Source organism: Chlorocebus sabaeus, chromosome 9 (assembly GCF_047675955.1).
Source record: "Chlorocebus sabaeus isolate Y175 chromosome 9, mChlSab1.0.hap1, whole genome shotgun sequence".
Classification (NCBI taxonomy): domain Eukaryota; kingdom Metazoa; phylum Chordata; class Mammalia; order Primates; family Cercopithecidae; genus Chlorocebus; species Chlorocebus sabaeus.
Window position 1 is genome coordinate 108,136,015 of NC_132912.1, and position 19,514 is coordinate 108,155,528.

The following is a 19,514-nucleotide window of genomic DNA, read 5'->3' on the forward strand; positions in this document are numbered from 1 at the left end:
GGTGAGGAGGAGATGGAGCATATTTCACAGGCCAGGAGAGTAACTTAGAATACAACTGAAAATAGACAACCTATGAGTATGGGAAAGAGTGAGTTTTAAAAAATTAAGAAAGCCATACGATATAATATTTATAGCAATACGATATAGTATTTGCATTTAAGTTTTTCTTCTCATGCAGTAAAAAGAACAAGAAATAACTCACCATAGCTGATATGAATGACTATTGGGCAGCTCTGTTATTGGTTCAACATATAAGGGTTGGGAGGGAAGAGGCTGGAGGGTGGAATAAATGCAATTAAACTGTCAATAGAGCTCTGCTTACATTTGGCCTTTCAATACATCCTTCCCTGTGCCGCCTCTCTCGGCAGCATTGATTGGGTATTGTTAACCTTTATCTATCTCTTGTTTACGTTTCTCTATTGGGGCAAACATCAATACAGAGCTTTTAGAAAGGACAGAGGCAACCAACAAAGAGACATTGGGAAAAGGTCAAAAATTTTTGAGATGAGGTGTGCTGTTGTCGGCTAGGACTGGGGAAACACTCTGGCTGAGACAGCAAGGTCAAACCTCAGAGGCTGGCGTCCCTGGCTCCTGCCTTTGGGGGGGAAGAAATACAGGCAGTAATTAGCAGCACCTCTTCTGTCAGGGAAGCCAGAAGCAATACCCAGTGTAAAGGAGAGGGAAGCGAAGAGGCTTCCTTGGGGTGTATGTGTGGATGTGAAGGCAGGGAGAGGCACAAAACAGATCACCAGATGGGCAATCTGCGCTGGGAGGAGGAAGGGAACAGTGACTCCCACTGTCTGCCATGTTACCTGGGATGTGCTTTCTCCTCACCCCTGCTCTGCTCTGCAAGGCCAGAGTACAAGTTTTCATTTCAGATGGGAGGAAACTGAAGGCTTGAGAGGTTAAGCCACTTGCACAAGGCCCCACAGTGGCAAAGCTACTTTTGGGTTTCTCAGTTTTGCAAGTTCATATCTGCATCTGAGAAACATAAGAAATACCTTTCCTTTGCAAAATCTGGTGTGTGCCATGAATCCCCAGATGTTGTAAGAATTTGGCAGGTTTTTTTTTTTTTTCTGTTGTATATTACAAAAATAAAATGTGTATTTTTAAATACTAAATTACAACATAGTAATAATTATTACACTGAATGTGCTGCCTTCCTTCCTTCCTCCCATCACTCCTGTATTCAGGTTCACTATTCTGTAGTCCTATTATACAAAGCAGATGTGCCCTGGCCATATCTTAGCTGCGAGGTGCAGTTAACCTCCCCAGGTTTCAGTTTCTGATTGCTAATACTAATACTACTCTAATACTAGTACTTAGAAGGTCATTCTCTTAGATTTTAGTGAATCATGAACTCATTCCCATTTCTATCTCACTTTAGACCCCACAGCCTTAATTATTTTGCTAAAGCACTTGCAAGTTTGGGCTATGATATTGATGCTTTCCAGCATAAGATGCAAAAATAAATAAGCATTGGGAGATCAGGTTTGTAATGGTGGTCAACTTTTATCTTCTCCACTGAGACCAGAAAAGAAGAAACAGGTTTCACAACCACTAAAGGATTGTGGACAGACCCATGTATGGCTCTGCTGCCTGAGCATTGCCTGGCACAAAGTAGGAACAAAACTTGTGACAGCTCTTTAAAGGAGCTGGAAAGCATCTTAGAGACCATGTAGCACCTTGTACTCACCCCATGACCCCCATGTTGAAGGTGGAGAGCCTGAAGCCCAGAGCCATGACCTGGAATGCCAAGGTCAGCTAGCTGAATACCCAGAGGAGGGAAGGTTCTTATGCATCTGTTCATGACTTGCTAATGCACTACTTCTTTCAAACAGAGGATATAATATGTTTTGTGTGGAATTATACTTCAAAACTAAAGCATAACCTACCAAACAAAGGAAATACAAAAGACACAGAAAGTGCACCTGACTGTGAGCTGGGATAACGGTTCTTGTCCTGGGTTCATCAGCCAGTTTGGTATAAGAAAGCCACTCTGATCCTCATTTTCCTTACTTATGTGATGGAAGCATGACTTTCCCCTCCCTGCCACAGTATTTTGTTTTTAAATAATCAAATGTAATGAAAACATGTTTTAAAAAGAAAATGCTGTATGCAAATGTTCAAGGCATTAACATAGGGCTGCTCTGTCCCTGATAGAGGGATGACCTTAGACACATCACTTTACCGGCTGCCACACTCGAAGATTTTGAAATTCTCTTCTCCTCATTCTACATGCTTGGAAGAATGTGCCTTTGTTACATCGCCTTTTTTAAGATGTCCACTGATAGCTGCAAATGAGATGGTACCTTTGCATGCTGAGCCTCTCTATAGCACTGGTCATACATGGCTAAGTCAGATGAGTCTCTCCAGGGGCTACTCTGCTAGGGCTAAGGTAGCCTCTTTACATACACACAGCTGTGGGAGAATACCAGTTCAGCCTTCTCCAGGAAAGCCTGGATTTAATCAAGTCCATCCCTGGGTCCCCTGAGTCTTCTTCTACTCTCAGAGCACAAGGCCTGGTCTTGGGTCAGGACACAGTCACGGTTGTACTGATAGCAGTGCTTGTGTGCTGGCCCTAGTCAAGGGAGGACCAGGTGTTTGGCTGCAGGAATAAACTAGCCTTCCCTCCAGCCCTCACCTTATATAAGCAAAAATCCAAGTACACCTCATAGTTGTATATTTCAAGTTGATGGGTGTGGTACAGCTTGGTGACAGGTTTCTTTTTGAACAAAGGAGGAGTAAAGGAGATGTCTTATGGGTATTCTTATTCACAATTAATTTTATATTTAAATGTCAGGGATAGATGGGTGAGGGGTGGTTGTGACTGCTGGATACCATAGAAAGATCCAGCTTCTAAATGCTCCCTGAGCCCTGAAAAGCCATTTTTATATACCATCCTCAGTTAAGGTACTGTCATTGATGAAAATACAAATGTCTCTAAATGTGTTCGTCATTAGCTATTTTGTGCTAATGTGGCAATGAGATTGCCTTTTTCCCCCTACCTTGACAGCTAGCTGTCATTAGCTTCATATTAAGAATAAGAAACATATTGGATCTGATGACTATGAGAAAGGGCAAGAAAAGGGAACAGAAATGGAGCTCTGTCTGAGAACTCTGGCACAGGCATACCAATGGAGTGTCCTGGGGCAACATTAGAAGAAAATATATTAACATTTGTATTCAGATTATATTAAGGGCCAAAAACCCAACTGGTTCTTCTTCCATCTTTCTGTCCATCCATGCACCCATCCATCTATCCATCCATCCATCTGTCCACCCACCCATCCACCCATCCATCCACCTGTCAATCCATCCACCCATCCATCCACCTGTCAATCCATCCATCCATCCATCCATCCATCCATCCGTCCATCCATCCATCCGTCTGTCTGTCCGTCCGTCCGTCCGTCCGTCCGTCCGTCCGTCCATCCATCCACCCACCCACCCATTCTGTAGTTCTGAGTACTTATTAATTCCTATGCTGGTCTCTGAGAGTCTAATCTAGAAAGAGACAATTTCCCTTCCCTCAAGGAACTTAGACTCCTGGTTGAGATCATAAGTATGCAGATAACAATATAAAACTTGGAAATAGCCATCAATGGAGTACATGGTACATGAGAGTACATGAGGAGTGTGTCTTGCCATGTAGCTGTGGGGAAGTCAGGGAAAGTCAAAGTCAAAATGCATTATTTTGCTTGTCTTCATATGAATCCTGCCTGGTAATTTTTTTTTTTTTTTTTTTTTTGAGATGGAGTTTTGCTCTTGTTGCCCAGGCTGGAGTGCAATGGTGCAATCTCAGCTCACTGCAACCTCTGCCTCCTGGGTTCAAGTGATTCTCCTGCCTCAGCCTCCAGAGTAGCTGGGATTATAGGTGCCCACCATGATGACTGGCTAATTTTTGTATTTTTAACAGAGATGGGGTTTCACCATGTTGGTCAGGTTGGCATTGAACTCTTGACCTCAGGTGATCCACCCCCCCCTCAGCCTCCCCAAAGCGCTGGGATTACAAGCATGAGCCACCATGCCTGGCCTGCCCAGTAAATTTTTTACCTAATTTTTATAAAGGAGGAAACCAAGGCCCAGAGAATGTAACATCTATAATTATAGTGGCAATATCAACCAGCCACCATGCATTGATCACTAAACCCCTTCCTTGCATGTGTCAATGAAATGTCTAAAGTCACAAAGCCAAAAAGGCAGAAAGTCTACATTTGAATTGATGGTGTACCAGAACTTAAACGTTTACTTGATCCTCTCATCCTCTACTGTAAGGAGGAGCGTGAAAGGGAACAGGTATGTGTGTAACTCATGGTGGGGAGGGTGAGGGTGGAGGCTGAACCAGAATGGGGAGTGTCCACCATTACTCTTTAGCCTTAACGACAGTTGTAATGGAAAATATGTACATGGAGGACTGACCATCAGGCAGCTTTTGTGTAGTATCTTTTAAATATAGAGCAGAGCAAGCCCACATTTTCAAAATGTCACAGATTCCCCAACCACCCTCATTCTGGCAAGAGGCTTGCTCTTTTCCTTCATTTACAAAGTTGATTGGCTGGCTGGGGCTGGTTCTCTGCTCCTGCATCTTCTCAGTTAAAGAGGCCACGGGAACTGTCCTTTAAAAATCCTTGAGACAACGATTAGAAGGAGTTGCAATATCTATCCTTTACACAGAAGACAATGACTCAATAAAGAGTTAAATAATGTTCACCTGTTCCATGTACTACCCTGGACTAGGTACAAAAGGCTCCATATTAATAAGGTTTTGCTGAGTTTAAGAGATTTTCCAGGACATTTTAGGAACTGAATTTCTCTCTTGGCTATCAACAATCAAATAGGAGGACAAAGAACACAGAATTGCTCTAAGAGGATTTGTGAGTCTTGAGAGAAGGAAACCTGACCTCCCTCCTCTCAGGGCTCAGAGGAAGCCTCATCTTTGTAAATACCCCTGCCCTGATTGGTGTGAAGGAAGTGGGGTCATTAAGTCAGTTCCTGCAGATAGTGGCTGTTGATTGCCATACTGGCATTTAGGTGACTTACTGGCCGGGTTTCAACTGTGTGCTTGCTCCCCTAAGCCCACAATTGGCCAAGCGTGCAATTTTATAAATAGCAAATAAATAAACACAATAATTTAATCCAGGAGAATGAACAAGCAGAGTTCAAGCTTCAGTGCAGGTTGCAAGAAGCGATAGAAGCGGCGGCAGGTTTTCAGTGCTCTGACCTACCCTCATCATTACAGGGATACATAATGCTCAAGGCAGGGAAATGGAAGAAGCTCAGTTCCATCCCTCCCTCACACCCCCTTCTAACTTCTCTATGATTTTATCTTGCTCAGCATTATGAATACCGCAAACAGCAAAGAAACAAGAACATGAGGTTTGTTTTGGCGCTCCTTGAGCCTGACAAAATCCCTTTATCTTGAGTCCATCTAATAATTGTTTTAAATCATGGGAGATAGGTCTGACGACTGGGGCATCAATTAAAGGTCAGGGCTGAGGTGCCTTCGTGAAATTATGGGAGACAAGCTCCTGCTACCCCTGCTTGCCTGACATGGTTAGGTAGAATGTTACCCTTAGCCCATACTTTCATCAAAAGTAATGTAATGGACAACATCAAATACAATACAGAAGCCTATGGTAAGGGGTCAGTGTACAAATTCATGAGGCAAAGGGCAGAAAAGATATTCTGACTTTTATAGTATCCATCTCTCTAAATTCACAAAGTCAGCTTCTAATCAACAGAGGCAAGCTAGCTCATGAGAGAGTAAAAGGCAATCACTAAGGGGCACACAGTCATTTTGTGAAGCCATTTAGAGGTAAGGTTGTGCCTGTTTGAGATGAAAGAAAGATACAAAGTTTGACAATGTGGTAAAAGAGAAAGGAACTGGCTGTTGAAAAGATAAGCAATGAATGAACGCTGCCTACCTCCTGTTTCTTCTGATCCAACAAAAACATTGTGCCATGGGGGTTAATACTGGATTCCTCTCTGAATACAGAATCAGAAAACAAAAAGCTTCTGGGGCTAAGTTGACGTTTGCAAAAATCATGAATATAAACACAATCAGATTCATAATGCATTGACTATATATAGCGCTTTTATTTTGAGAAGCTACATAAAGTCACCCAGGGTATCTCCTTAATCCTTGCTTTTCTCTCTCTCTCTCTTTTAAATAAGGTGAATAGCAGAAATGAGGCAAAGTATTGAAGATCAAGCCAGTGGAAGTGTCTAGGGAATCAACACTGTCCCCACTTTCATAACAAAAATAACTAGATGGAGTTCCAGAAAAGTGACCATTCTGACTCTTGCAACTTTACCTATAATAGAGGAAACTCCTGTATTGATGCCTCAAAAAAAAAAAAAAAATGCATTTGTATACTTCCTTCTGTCCCATCATATTTTCTTTGAATTATAACAAAACAAATGGAATAAAATATTGTTTTATAGACAATAAAATTCCAGCACTTTTTAAAAATAGATTATTACATGTATAAAGCATTTCTACAATAACCAATTGAAAATATTCCACAAGCGCCCTTTGCCTAGCAGGGAAATAACAAATATACATTCACCGTTTAAAGTTTTGGGGCTTTCCTTCCACCACTCCCTAAAATAAATTTTGTAACAACAATTTAAATAATTTTCACTGGTATATCCTAAGAGTTGAGATAAAAGGAGATTGGATTATTTAGGCTGAGGAAAGGAAAGGCCAGGGGAAAGCTTGATACTGTAGGTCATATGTGGAGAAATATCTTACAGCATTAATGGGAATCGGCAATCCTTCATCCTCACCAAGCAAGGCATGAGAAGATTCTCTAGCTGCTATATAAGGGATTCAAATGGCCATAAGCTTTGCCACTACGGTTATTAATACGAAGATTCCCATTTCTCTCTATTGTCTCTGCCACTGCGTAGGTCCAAGTCCCCATCAGCTGTCTCCTGGATTGCATTCACCTGCCTATGAGCCTCCAGTTAGCCCTTCCCCCTTTCCAATTTATTCTCTAAATAGCACTTGGAGTTGCCTTTTTAAAAGGCAAATACAGTCATTTCATTTCTTTCTCAAAAGCCTTCAAGCATCTTGATTGTTTTCAGTGTTTGGGCCAAAATGTTAACTTGTAAATGGCCTGCAAGATCTGACTATGCCAACACCCTCTCCACCCATACCTAGTCCCCTTCTTCACCTTCTCAGTGCTCTAACCATATTGGTATTCTTCTAGATCCTCAAGGATATCACCTGCCTTCCTTTTTCAAGTTCTTCGTACCTGCTGTACTCTCTTGATATAATGCTCTTCCATCTATTTCTCAGCTAATCCGCTGTGACTCATCCTTCATATTTCAGATAGATGTAATATACCCATTATATGCTCCCAGGACATTCTGCCTTTATCTTGCGTGACATTTATCATACTTGGACTTACTCATTGAATACCTCTTATTTCACTGTATGGATTCTCCCTGAGGGCATATTTACCTTATTTAGCTCTATGTTGCCTTAGGATCTGGTTGGTTCCCTATCTTATGGTAAGATTCCAATAATTATTTATTGAATCAAGAGGTGATTCTAGTATGAGTTTATTAAATATTTGTGGAATAAGTGAATGGATTACAGTGAGATTGGCAGAGAATCACAAAAAAAAGATCAGGTCAGATTGGATAGCTTACAAATATGTGAACTTAGGTTGTTCTAGTCTGATTTGCAGAGCTATTTAATTCTATACAAAATTCTGTGTACGAGATTTGAATTAGACTGGTTAATGTACAGGATTAATAATCAGCAAGTGAATGTATAGTAAAACTAGATTAATTTCAGATTTGCTTGTTCAAAATGTATGATGATCCCTAACTTCTCACTATTTGTGAATGGAAGCTTTTCTGAAGGATGTGGTTAATTAAGGTTTTTAATATACCACTGCTGGGAATATAGATTGGTACTACCTTCTTGCAAAGTAGGTTGGGAATATCAGTAGCCTTAAAGAAGTGGAAACTCATATTGCTATTTTGAGGAAACCTTTTTAGATAAATATTATAATCAGAAACGATAAAGATGAAGATTTACATATTAACACTTTAAATGCAGCCATTTTTACATGAGTAAAAATTCAAAATTACAGAAATGTCAAACAGTAGTAGGCTGAATAAATTATGCCACATCAACACTGTTAATGTCAATAAAATTATGTGTTTAAATAATTTTCAAAAATAGAGAAAGCTTATGACACAAATATTAAGTGAAAAATAAAGGTAACATTATCCATCAAAAATAACTTTCATCGAAAATATTTGGAAGGAAATATATCAACATGCCTATATCTGTGTGTGGAGAGTTTTACGAATGGTTTTGACTTCCTTCCTTTAGATTTTTCATAATCTCATTTATCAACTCCCACACTAGTCCTGGCCTAACAACAAAACTGAAAACAACAAAACTAAGAAAACTTTAAGTGTGGATTCTTTTGAGCAAATAAAAAACATACACATGACCATTTTGGAAGGCAAAGGAAGGAAAAAGTGGGACACTTAACTTCCTGCTTTTAAAACTTCAAGTACATTTATTTATTGAGCAGCTCCCATTGGAGAATGTTATGACCACCTTGCCCTGCATGTCTATACTGATGTCCCTCTCTGATGTGAGATAAGTAAACTGAGTGATGTCTATATCTGTTCCATCCAGCAATCCATACCTGTTATTGGCTCGTTCAATAGGGAGGCATTCATGTGTAAGACATGCTCATACTTTACATTCTAACCTGAAATAGTGCCTTGACTCCAAATAATAAATTCTCCATGGTGGATGCTGAAGTCTTTAGAGCAGTCCTCGCATGGTGAGGTGGCACAGATTTATGATACACGGAGTTCTTTCTAGTGCTTCTCAAAGTCAGCAATTATTCATGTGCAACAATTCTCACCATTGCAAAGGGCACTTCCATGTCTGTTGTTTCTTCAAAGCAGTACATAGTAATTGCTATTAACCCATTTTACAGTTAAGTTAAAAAGAGGTAATGTGACTTTACAATAGTCACAGGATAGGAAGAGGCAGAGTAAGATTCCAGCTCAGGGCTTTCAATTGCAAATCCTGCTCAGTTATCAAGATGAGAAGCATCTACTCTTCCAATATTTAAAACTATGGCTGTATTTAAGGATTAAAACTACAAAGGCATTTGCATTGGATCAACAGTCTGCTGTGCTCTGATTCCCACAAAGACCAGTGTATGGATGATAACACATGCCGTATGCCTGGCACTGTTAGAAAACCCATGATATTGAGGTCAGGAGATCGAGACCATCCTGGCTAACACGGTGAAAACCCATCTCTACTAAAAATACAAGAAATTAGCCGGGTGCAGTGGCGGGCACCTGGAGTCCCAGCTACTCTGGAGGCTGAGGCAGGAGAATGGCAAGAACCTGGGAGGTGGAGCTTACAGTGAGCTGAGATTGCGCCACTGCACTCTTGCCTGGGCGACAGAGTGAGACTCTGTCTCAAAAAGAAAACAAAGAAAGAAATAAAAAGAAAACCCATGATAGGTTTTAACTCACCTCATTCTGCCCACATCCACCTGGCACATGATAGGTACTCAAAACATAGGTATTGAACAACACTTTAAAGTAGGTTTTAACACTATCTTTCATTTAAAAATGAGGCAACTGAGGCACAGATCAGATTAAGTTACTTTGTCAATGATATACATAAAATATACATGATTAATTTGGGGTTCACATGGAAGCAGTCCAGTCTGAGCATCTATGCTTGTAAAATGTGTAGGATGAAGCAGTTTCACTAGATTTCCAGACAGGGCCACATGTCAGTATTGTTTGAAGAGCTTTTTCTTTCTGTAAATATTGGAGTCTGCTACAGAGGTTCTGATTAAATGGATCTGGAGCGGGGTGTGATCATCTGTATGTTAACCAACACCTTCAAGTGGTTGGGAAGCAGTCTATAAGTCTAATATTTGAAAACACAGTTTAAAAGTGTGGCTTGGGACTCAGTTGCAGATCTGAGCCCCAGCCACCTACTTTGTGATGGAGAAAATTGCATAAACTTTCTAACTTTAAGTTACTCATCTGTAAAATGGTGATATTAACAAAAGCTGTCACAGTAAAGGTGTGAGGACTCAATGAAAAACCAGTTGCTTAGTACAGTACCTTGTAAGTAGTAGTTACTCACTAAATATATTGTAATAAAAACAGTTATCTTTATTAAAATTATTTTATTATTTTATTGATGACTATTAATACTTTTTTAATTCAAGCTAAAATTAGTACCAAAATTACTGTTAATTTATCATATTGATTAATTATCCTTATTATTGTTGTTGTTTTTATCATTATAAAAGCCAGTTGTGTTCTCCAAGTCTGCTGCTGAGCAGGATTTGTACAATAGTGAGCTGACCCAGCTTACCTCCGGGAAAGCAGCCCTGAAAACTCAGGCTGCAGCAGAAATAACAGAGAAGGCTCTCACTTGTTTACTTAAGCCCATGCAGCAGGCGGCCCACACAGCCTCAGCATTATCGATATGGATTTTGAAATCACCCACGGCTAATAGCCCAAATTAAGAGCCTCGGGGTGACTCCAGAGCAATTGAGAAAGAAAATCCATAACTTCACTATGGATGCCAGGGGCTGTTCAAGGAGAGAGGTCTATATTAATTAACAGCTGTGAATACTGTAAAAGCTGGTGCATTCGGGAGAGAGGGAAAGGCAGTTAAAATTAACCAAACACAAGAATCTCACAGGGCTCCCCAAGTTAGGAAGCAGAGACAGCTGCCCCTGGAAAGGGTGGGCTGGAGACTGCCCTGCCTCACAGGGGCATGGAGTCCGGCTCATGCTCCTACCCATCTAGTACCCCACCGCTCACAGCAGTCTCTAGGGCATGCCGGTCCTTCTGGCATTAGCTATCGACTTTAGGAACACTGAGGTTTAGGGTGTGCATAAAATCCTGTGGTCCTTTTGTTCTGCAGCAAAATCACTCAACTCCAGTGACCTCGTTTCTCAGAGTCCCTCCTGGATACTTCGCAAGGCAGGAGACTCAATATAAAGATGATTCCGCTAATAAAGAGGGCTGGGAATGTGAAAACAACAATCATTATCCTGTAGCAGCCTCCCCCAGGTGCTTTGCACATAGGAAGGCTGATTCCTAAGAATGCTTACAATCTCTGGGGAGAAAATAACAAGCGCTGAGGAAAAACTGTGTGCCCACAGCGCACAGTAATCAAGGCAGTCATACAAAAATAGCATGTTTTGAAGCCAAGTGCCTTGGGTTTGAGACCTGATGGTCATTTCCTACCTAAATTTAGGTAAGTCACTTAACATTCCTCTATTTCCTATCTGTGATACGAGACTAAAGAGTCCTTAAAGTATCTTCCATATATTGCAGGCTATTCACATTTTAATCATGTTCTTTCTTTATACACTTTTTCCTAGGTGATCTCATCCATTAATGTGGCTTTAAGTACCATGAATATGCTAAAGACTACACATTTTAATCTCCAGCCAGGACCTCTGTCCTGAAACCCAGACTATGTGAAAACCCGCCAACTCACTGCCTTTTCAATATCTATTAGGCATCTCAAACCTAACATGCCCAAAAATGATTTCCTCTGAGGCAAATGCACCTGAGAGCAATAACTTCCGCATACTCTTAGAATGACCCTATGTGGCAGGTGCACCTGAATGTGTGTTCCTAGCTAGGGAATCTGGGAGTGGCCAACTTGGAGATTCGTTCCTTATCTATGATAAGCATCTGAGCCCCGTGTCTGTCCCATGGAGCACAGGCCATAGAGGGGATGGAGGCCCAGAGTTTGGGGTTAAATGAAGGTTGCCAGGTGGAGGTCGTTAGTGGGAGGGTGTTAAGTGAAAGTGCTCTATAAACTGCGTGCTAGTTGCAGGTGGTTGTGGTTTCCTGCTCAGCCTGTTGCCTCTGGGTGGAGTGGCTATGTTACCCGTCCCACCGCCACTGGACTGCGTGTAAGGTACCTCTTTTGTCCAGCCTGCCACCACTGGACTCTCTGTCTTGTATGTAAGTCCTAGTAAAACGTTTTGCCTTGTTTGCTGGCTCTGGGTCTCTTCATCAGCCTCTTGAAGCTGGTGCCTTCCCTATTGTGGTTAATAGGGATTTGGTACCATAGCTCCTGGCATTCCATTTCCAAACCTGCTGGTCCACTAACCATCCTGGTCACAGGTGATGGGTCAGGCCAAAAATCTTGGAGTCATCTTTGTTCTTGTACTCCTCAGTACCAGTCTGTCAGCAAATCCTATTGGCTCCATCTTCAAGTAGACATACAGGTGACCTCTTTTCAGCATGTCCAACACCAACATTCTGGACCAAGCCTGCATCATTTCTTACATGGATCCTATCCAGCATTTCTTAAGAGGATACCCCAATTTTGCCTTTCCTCCCTCCCAGCTCAGTTTGGTCTATTTCCAGCACAGCAGCCAGAATGAGTCTGTTAAAACGTAAGTCAAATCACATGACTCCTCTTCTCAAAACTTTTCATGGTTTCCCTTCTCACTCATAGTACAAGCCAGTCCTTACTTTGACCTACAAAACCTTAGTTGATTTTCCTGTTGCCCCTGCCATCACCTCTCTAGCCACATTCCTCCTCTTGTCCCACCTGTTCACTCTGATCCAGCCATGCCGGCCGCCTTGCTGTTCCCTGCACCTGACAAGCAAACTTCTGCCTCGGGGTATTTGCATTGCTGGACTGCTTCCTTGAACTTTTCTTCCATGTGGAGCTCACCCTTTTTACTATTTTCAGGGGTTTCTGCTCATGTATATCATGTTTCCCCTGACCCTTCTGTTACAGTAGCAACTTGCCTTGCTCCTTTGCCCTGACCTGCTTGCTTTTCTCCATTAGCTATGTTATGTATTTAATTATTATGTCACCTTTAAACTAGGATATGAAATCCATGAGAGCATTAACCCATCTGTTTTGTTCTCTACTATATTTCACAACACTTAGAATGGGGTCTGTTACTTAGAAGGAAGGTAATTCGTATTTCTTAAATCAATGAATGTATGAATGAATGATTATCATCAGAACATGTGACTTGGCTCCCAAAATTTCCTCATAAGACAAAGTTTAGATTTACAATTTCTTATAATGCCCTCTTTGGAAATGCTGACCCATAGATAGATAGGTAGATAGACAGGTAGAATTACAAATCTAAATTTCATATTGAAAGAAATAATTATAAATACACACACACACACACACACACATACATGCATCTATCTAATCTATATACTTCCACTTAGATGCCTCAATAGCACCTTAATAAATAGAACCAAAACTGTTTCTAGAAAGGGAGTTGTACATGGTGGTTAAGATCCTGACTCTTAGCGCTTAAATAAGGTGCCTAATGTTGCACGCCAGCCACACAAAATAGGTTCCATATCTGTAAAATGAGGTAGCAGTAGCATGCAGGGTAGACTACATAATTTGCAGAGCCTACTATAAAAGGAAATGCAAGGCCTCTTGTTCAAAAGAATAGGATAAAATACTATTAAAGGTACTAAGATACAGAACTTTTTCAGTGTTTTTTGGTTTTCATTTTTGCTGTTTAACGTCATACTCCCTCAGGTAAGGAAGTACACAGGCATACTCTCACAAGTGTGCAGGAGCCCCACCCTGCCACAGAAGGTAGCAGCAGGTCATCCAGCTGCCAGACCAAGGGTCCATGCCCCAACCTCATCAGGGAAATCAATTTCTAGTCCCAGGAATCCACTTCCCCACCTCATGGCTCACAGGTGATCCTCAAAGGTTTCAACCTCTGTACCAGGATATGCTCAGTACCTGGATTGACAGGCTTGTCCCTGGCAAGTCACCCACCAAACACACTATCTATTGTGCTGCCAGTCCAGGGCAGGAACGGCTGCCCCCTTGTGCCTGAACTCCGTGTTACACACTGCTGCGGAGGCCCCTGCTGGGAACAAAGGATGAATGTGGGATGCAGTCCTTTCCCAGCCCCAACACACAACACAGTTGGTCACTGCAGGAAAGGGAGTAGTGGCGAAGCTGGCAGTGATCATGAGGAAGTGATGGAGAGAGGGACTCCTGGTGGGGCCCCAGTTCCAGGGAGCTGGGAGCAGGCAGCCAAGAACCCATCCAGAGAGGGTAGGGGAGGTGAAATGTGTGTGGGCTGAGGCTGCAAGCCCTCCAGCACTGTCTCTTTTCCCCTGCAGCTTGGCTTATGAAAGATAGTCAACGATAAAAATTATTAGGAATTTCAAGACAGAGACCACAGAGCCTTAGAGCCCTTGTCTGAGGCCCTCTGAGCACCAGCACTTTTCCACTAAGCTGTAGCATGCCCACCCATGAGGTCTGCATAGGTCACATAGTGCAGAGGCCACGGTTAAGTAAGTTAATATACTTACAGGGCATGGGCTACCGCCTAACAGTCTCTCAATTTGAGCTAGTTGCTGAGATTACCTTCAAATTGCCCCTACACTTGCTCTTCTACCAGTGTTGGAGTCTCAAAAGAAGGCATCATTTTAAAAGCTAAATCCAATCATGTTTTTCCTTTGCTTTGAATATTTAAGTTGCTTTACTTTGCACTAAAAATGAACTTCCAACTCTTCATGTGACTGTAAGTCTCAGTGGCAATCTTTCCCTGGTTTCTCACCCCCTACCCTCACCCTATTCCCCTCTTGTCACTCATGCCCTGTAAACATGGCCACTCTGAACATGGGCTTCTTCCCAATAGAGGTCCTTGGCCAGATTAAGGGAAAGGAGGAGCTCCAGGCAGAGGGAACAGCCTGTGCGAAGCCTGAGACTTTTTTAGGTTTGAAAATGTTAGTTTCATAGAGGTTTATTTTGAGCTTTCTGACCAGTTAACTCCTATCCTGTGATGCACTCTCATAATACTCTGTATTCTTTCTTTAGAGAACTTATAACAATTCTAAATATAATAAGCTATTTTCAGGTGATTTAATGTGTCTTTCTCTAACTTAACTATAAGCATCAAGCAGGCAGATTCGCTGTCTTGTTCACTGTTAAATTCCTGTGCCTAGTTGAGGGCCTGACGCATGGTAGAGTCTCAATAAGGATTTATTGAATTAATTACATTCAGTGCCTAATTTGCATTAGAATATATTTGTGCATAATTGGTCGAGGTTAAGTGTTTGGGAAAGATTACTGTTTAATATAGGCAAATCTTGCTTAAGTTTCAGAAGATGATTTGTCTTAGGTTTTTCTCTCTTCTTGCTTGTTTTCTGGACATTTCAAATTGTACCTATTTTGTGTTGAAAGCCATTTATTTCTTCAGCCATCATTTCCCAGTATCCTTTTCCTCTGTTCTTGTGTTATCACTCTTCAGCAAAAGATATGTACATATTCCCATTTGCCCAACCCAGCATTTGTTCTTGATTTCTTTCCCTGTCAGTGTCCAGTCACTGAGTCTCCTTATTTATTCAGTCCATAGTGTCTTTACATCACCATTTTCTGCACTTTTCCTATAAACTGTCTCATATTATTTAAAGGTGTAAGGGGTTCAGTGATGCAGCTTGCAGAAGAATCTCTGTAGAGGAAAATGGTCTTTTAAGTAAAGAATTATACTGGTTTGTTTAAATAACCTTGTCACATGAGCAGTGCTGTGCTTACCTGTAAGTTTCAGTTGTTTGTATTACACAGTTGACAATCACAAAATGAGTGCATAAAACAGAGCCAGTGCACACAACCACTGAGTTTCAGGAGCATTTTGAGATGATCCCTAATTTATTTGTCATTGTCTACAGCCTAATAAGATCATGCTTCCTTTTCACCTTTCATTTTATCACTGTCTCGAATAAAGGGATACATTAATTTAATACATAAATACAGATATGATGGTTTTATCCTGTGGCTATGAATAGTGCTTTAAAGAATCAAAAACGATAAACCAGTGTAGTAATTTACCATAATTCCAACAATGAAATATTACCTTGAATTAGTCATGGCAGTAATACGTGGATAGGGAACTTTCAGTAAAACCTAAGAAAGGCAGAGAGGAAATCCTATCTGAGGACATGCAAGGTTTCTGGCTACTAATCCAGACAGTTGGGAAGAATAAATGCAAGCTGGAGGGCTCGGGAAAAATCTGCCTTGGGAGAAGATGCCCTTGTTTTTTTCTGGAAAGCCCGCCAAGTTTAGGAGACTTGCCACGGTTTAATTAAAGTCTGCAGCTGATGTGAAAGCAAAGGAGCAAAAGAAATTAGGGCATCAGAAAAACTAATGAAAGTCTAGAATCTCATTTTAAACTTTTCTGTCTGTTATGAAGGAAATATAACTTGTCAGACGTGCCCCTATTCACCATGACAAAGCCCTCAAGGAGGGAACATTCTGGACTGGGAGGAGAAAAGACCTGTAGTCAGGTCTCTTTTGACTGGACTGTTACTGCCTTTTTCAGTGAAAACTTTTGTTTGTTTTTAAACCAATTGGTAAAAGAGGGCAGCACAGATGGAACAGCTTCCAGCTGAACTACATGAAAGTTCACTGAAACTTTGAGGCCATGGACTATAAAGGAAAGAACAGACCTTGGCAACCAGAGTTGGATTCACATTTAGGCTTTACCACCTGTATTAATCAGTCTCCAGGGAAACAGTACCAACAGGCTGTATCCAATTTGGATGCTGCTAAGTCCAAAATCCATAGGGCAAGCCAGCAGGCTGAAAATTCGGGTCAGAGTCGCCTGTGGTAGTTTTGAGTCTGAATTCCACAGGGCAGGGCAGGCAGGCAGGAATCTCAGGAAGGCTTTTTATACTGCAGTCTACAGGCTGGATTTGTTCTTCAGAAAGCTTCATTCTTTGTTCTTGAGACCTTCAACTGATTGGATGAGGCCTACCCACATTTCAGAGGATAACCCGCTTTGCTCAAAGTCTACTGATTTTAATGTTAATCACAGGCCAGGCCTGGTGGCTCACACCTGTAATCCCAGCACTTTGGGAGGCCAAGGCAGTTGGATCGCTTGAGGTCAGGAGTTCAAGACCAGCCTAACCAACATGGTGAAACGCTGTCTCTACTAAAAATACAAAAATTAGCCAGGTGTAGTAGTGGGTTCTTGTAATTCCAGCTACTCAGGAGGCTGAGGCAGGAGAATCACTTGAACCCGGGGGTGGAGGTTGCAGTGAGCCGAGATCACAACACTATACTCCAGCCTGGGCAGCAGCGTGAGACTCCATTTCTAAATAAATAAACAAACATTAATCACAACTAAAACGAATACCTTCACAGCAATATCTAGTCTGGTGTTCGACCAAACAACTGAGCACCATCACCTAGCCAAGTTGACACATAAAATTATCTACTAAGAATAATAGAGTAGTTAATATTTATATAGCACTCTGTATTTGCCAGGCACAAAGAACTCATTTAATTCTCACAACAACTCCATGAGGTTGGTATTATTCTCATTTCATGGATGAGAAAACTAAGACACAGGAAAGTTAAGTAACTTCCCAAGTTCACAGATAACAAGATGGAGATCTGGGATCGGAATCCACCTAGCCTACCTCCAGAGTACGGGTTCTTACATATCACGATATGACAAATTTGGCAATTAACTTATCTGGGCCTTCATTCTTTTATGGGAAAACATATATAACAGCAAATAATGTATCTTTGAGAGGAGGATTAAGTTAGAAAATGTCTATAAGCATCCTAGCACACTACCTAATATAGAGCAGGAGACGAATAAATTTAGCTCTCTTCCCTACCTTTAAAATTGTGAGCATTTTATATCTTAACGTCTAGAAGTCCTTTCACTTTATAAACCTCATTAAAACTTTTAGCTGTTAATGATATTAAATATTATTTTTGTAATTATTTGTTTAATGTTAATTTCTCCAGATTGTTTTTAAAATTAATTTGGGCTAGAACCTGTATTATTACATGCTATTCCTCAGCACTAAGCTTGGCATGTAGTAAGGTATTTAATTCATTAAATGAATCAGTGAATAAAGTTAGAAACTGATTATTTTTATTCTCAGTTGGCAGGTGAGAAACTGAGGCACAGAATAATTAAATGACTTTCCTTAGGGGTATGCAATTTATGGCCAAGTGTGGAGTAACGTATTTAGGCCTCCAGAATTTTCCAATTTAATTTTTTTAATTCAGGAAAGCAGTGTCAGATATCAGCAGAGGCATATACAACCTTAAGGTTCTATTGGTCTTCTCGCCCAGTTGAAGTCTGAGAAACCTTCAATAAAATTCTGGTGTTGAGCAATACAAACCTCCATGTGTGGGTTCTATGGATGGGTCTGGATCAGTTTCTGAGAGCTGTTGACCTCAAGAACCTTCATTTGGAGTGGCCCTTTCAGATCAGGCAAATGAATAGCTCTGGAGATCAGTCATTAAGGGGTCAGTGATTCACACAAAGTGATTCCACATTTAGACACACATTTAGACTTTCTTCAAAGGAAAAGAGAAAGAAGATCCACTTCTTTTTCCAACTTTCATTCCTTCTGCTTTCTCACTTCCTGGAAACTGATGAGAAGTACTTCTGTAATTTAAGCCTAATGACAATTAAAGTGCAAAGTCATTACCCACTTTTATTGAATTGTCTTCTGTTTTATAGACTAATTGAAGGAATGACACATTACTGCAGAAATTTGTGTGCTCATCCCCAGCCAGCCCTTCCTCCTCCTGCTTTGGGTTTGCTGTCTTGGCTATAGAAGACTGATCTTGGACTCAAAAATACAGTACAAGGGACCACTTCTAGCCTGGACACTTACATGCTGAGTGACCTTGGACAAATGACCAAACTTCTCTGTCTCACATTATCACATATAAAAAGTGGGCAATACTTTCTACACTGACTCCTTCATAGAGAAATCAGATTTTAATGAGGTGATTTACGTGAGAGTCATTTGACTAAGACAAACATAGATAAAACAAGGTAGTGTACCAACATAAACTGCCATTATTATTGCTACAGAATTTTTTAAAGGGAAAATACATCTTGCTTGGTATTGAGTTTCCTATACACACTAAATAAAAAGTCTAGATTTTAAGTATAAACAAATAGATAAGTAACTCATAATCTTTCAGAAATTACAGTAGTTCCCCTTTATCTGCAACAGATACATTTCAAGACCCCCCAGTGAATGCCTGAAACTGCAGACAGTACCACACCCTATATATGCTATGTTTTTTTACCATACATACATACCTATGATAAAGTCTAAATAATAAATTAGACACAGTAAGAAATTAGCAATAACTACTAATAAAATAGAATAACTATAACAATATAACATGAATAATCTTAAGAAAGCTCAAATTAAAATTATGCAGTAGCTTCTTCACTAGTCTTGTGCTTTGAGGCTATTATTAGGTAAAATGAGGGTTACTTCAACACAAGCACTGTGATCCTGTAACTGCCAATCTGATAACCAAGAGAGCGACTAAGCAACTAACGAGCAGTGGTTACAGGATGCATATGCTGGAAAAAGAGATGATTCATTTCTTGAGCAGGACACACACACACATATATATGGATAAATATATACATTTATATATAAAAATATATATTAGGATAAATATA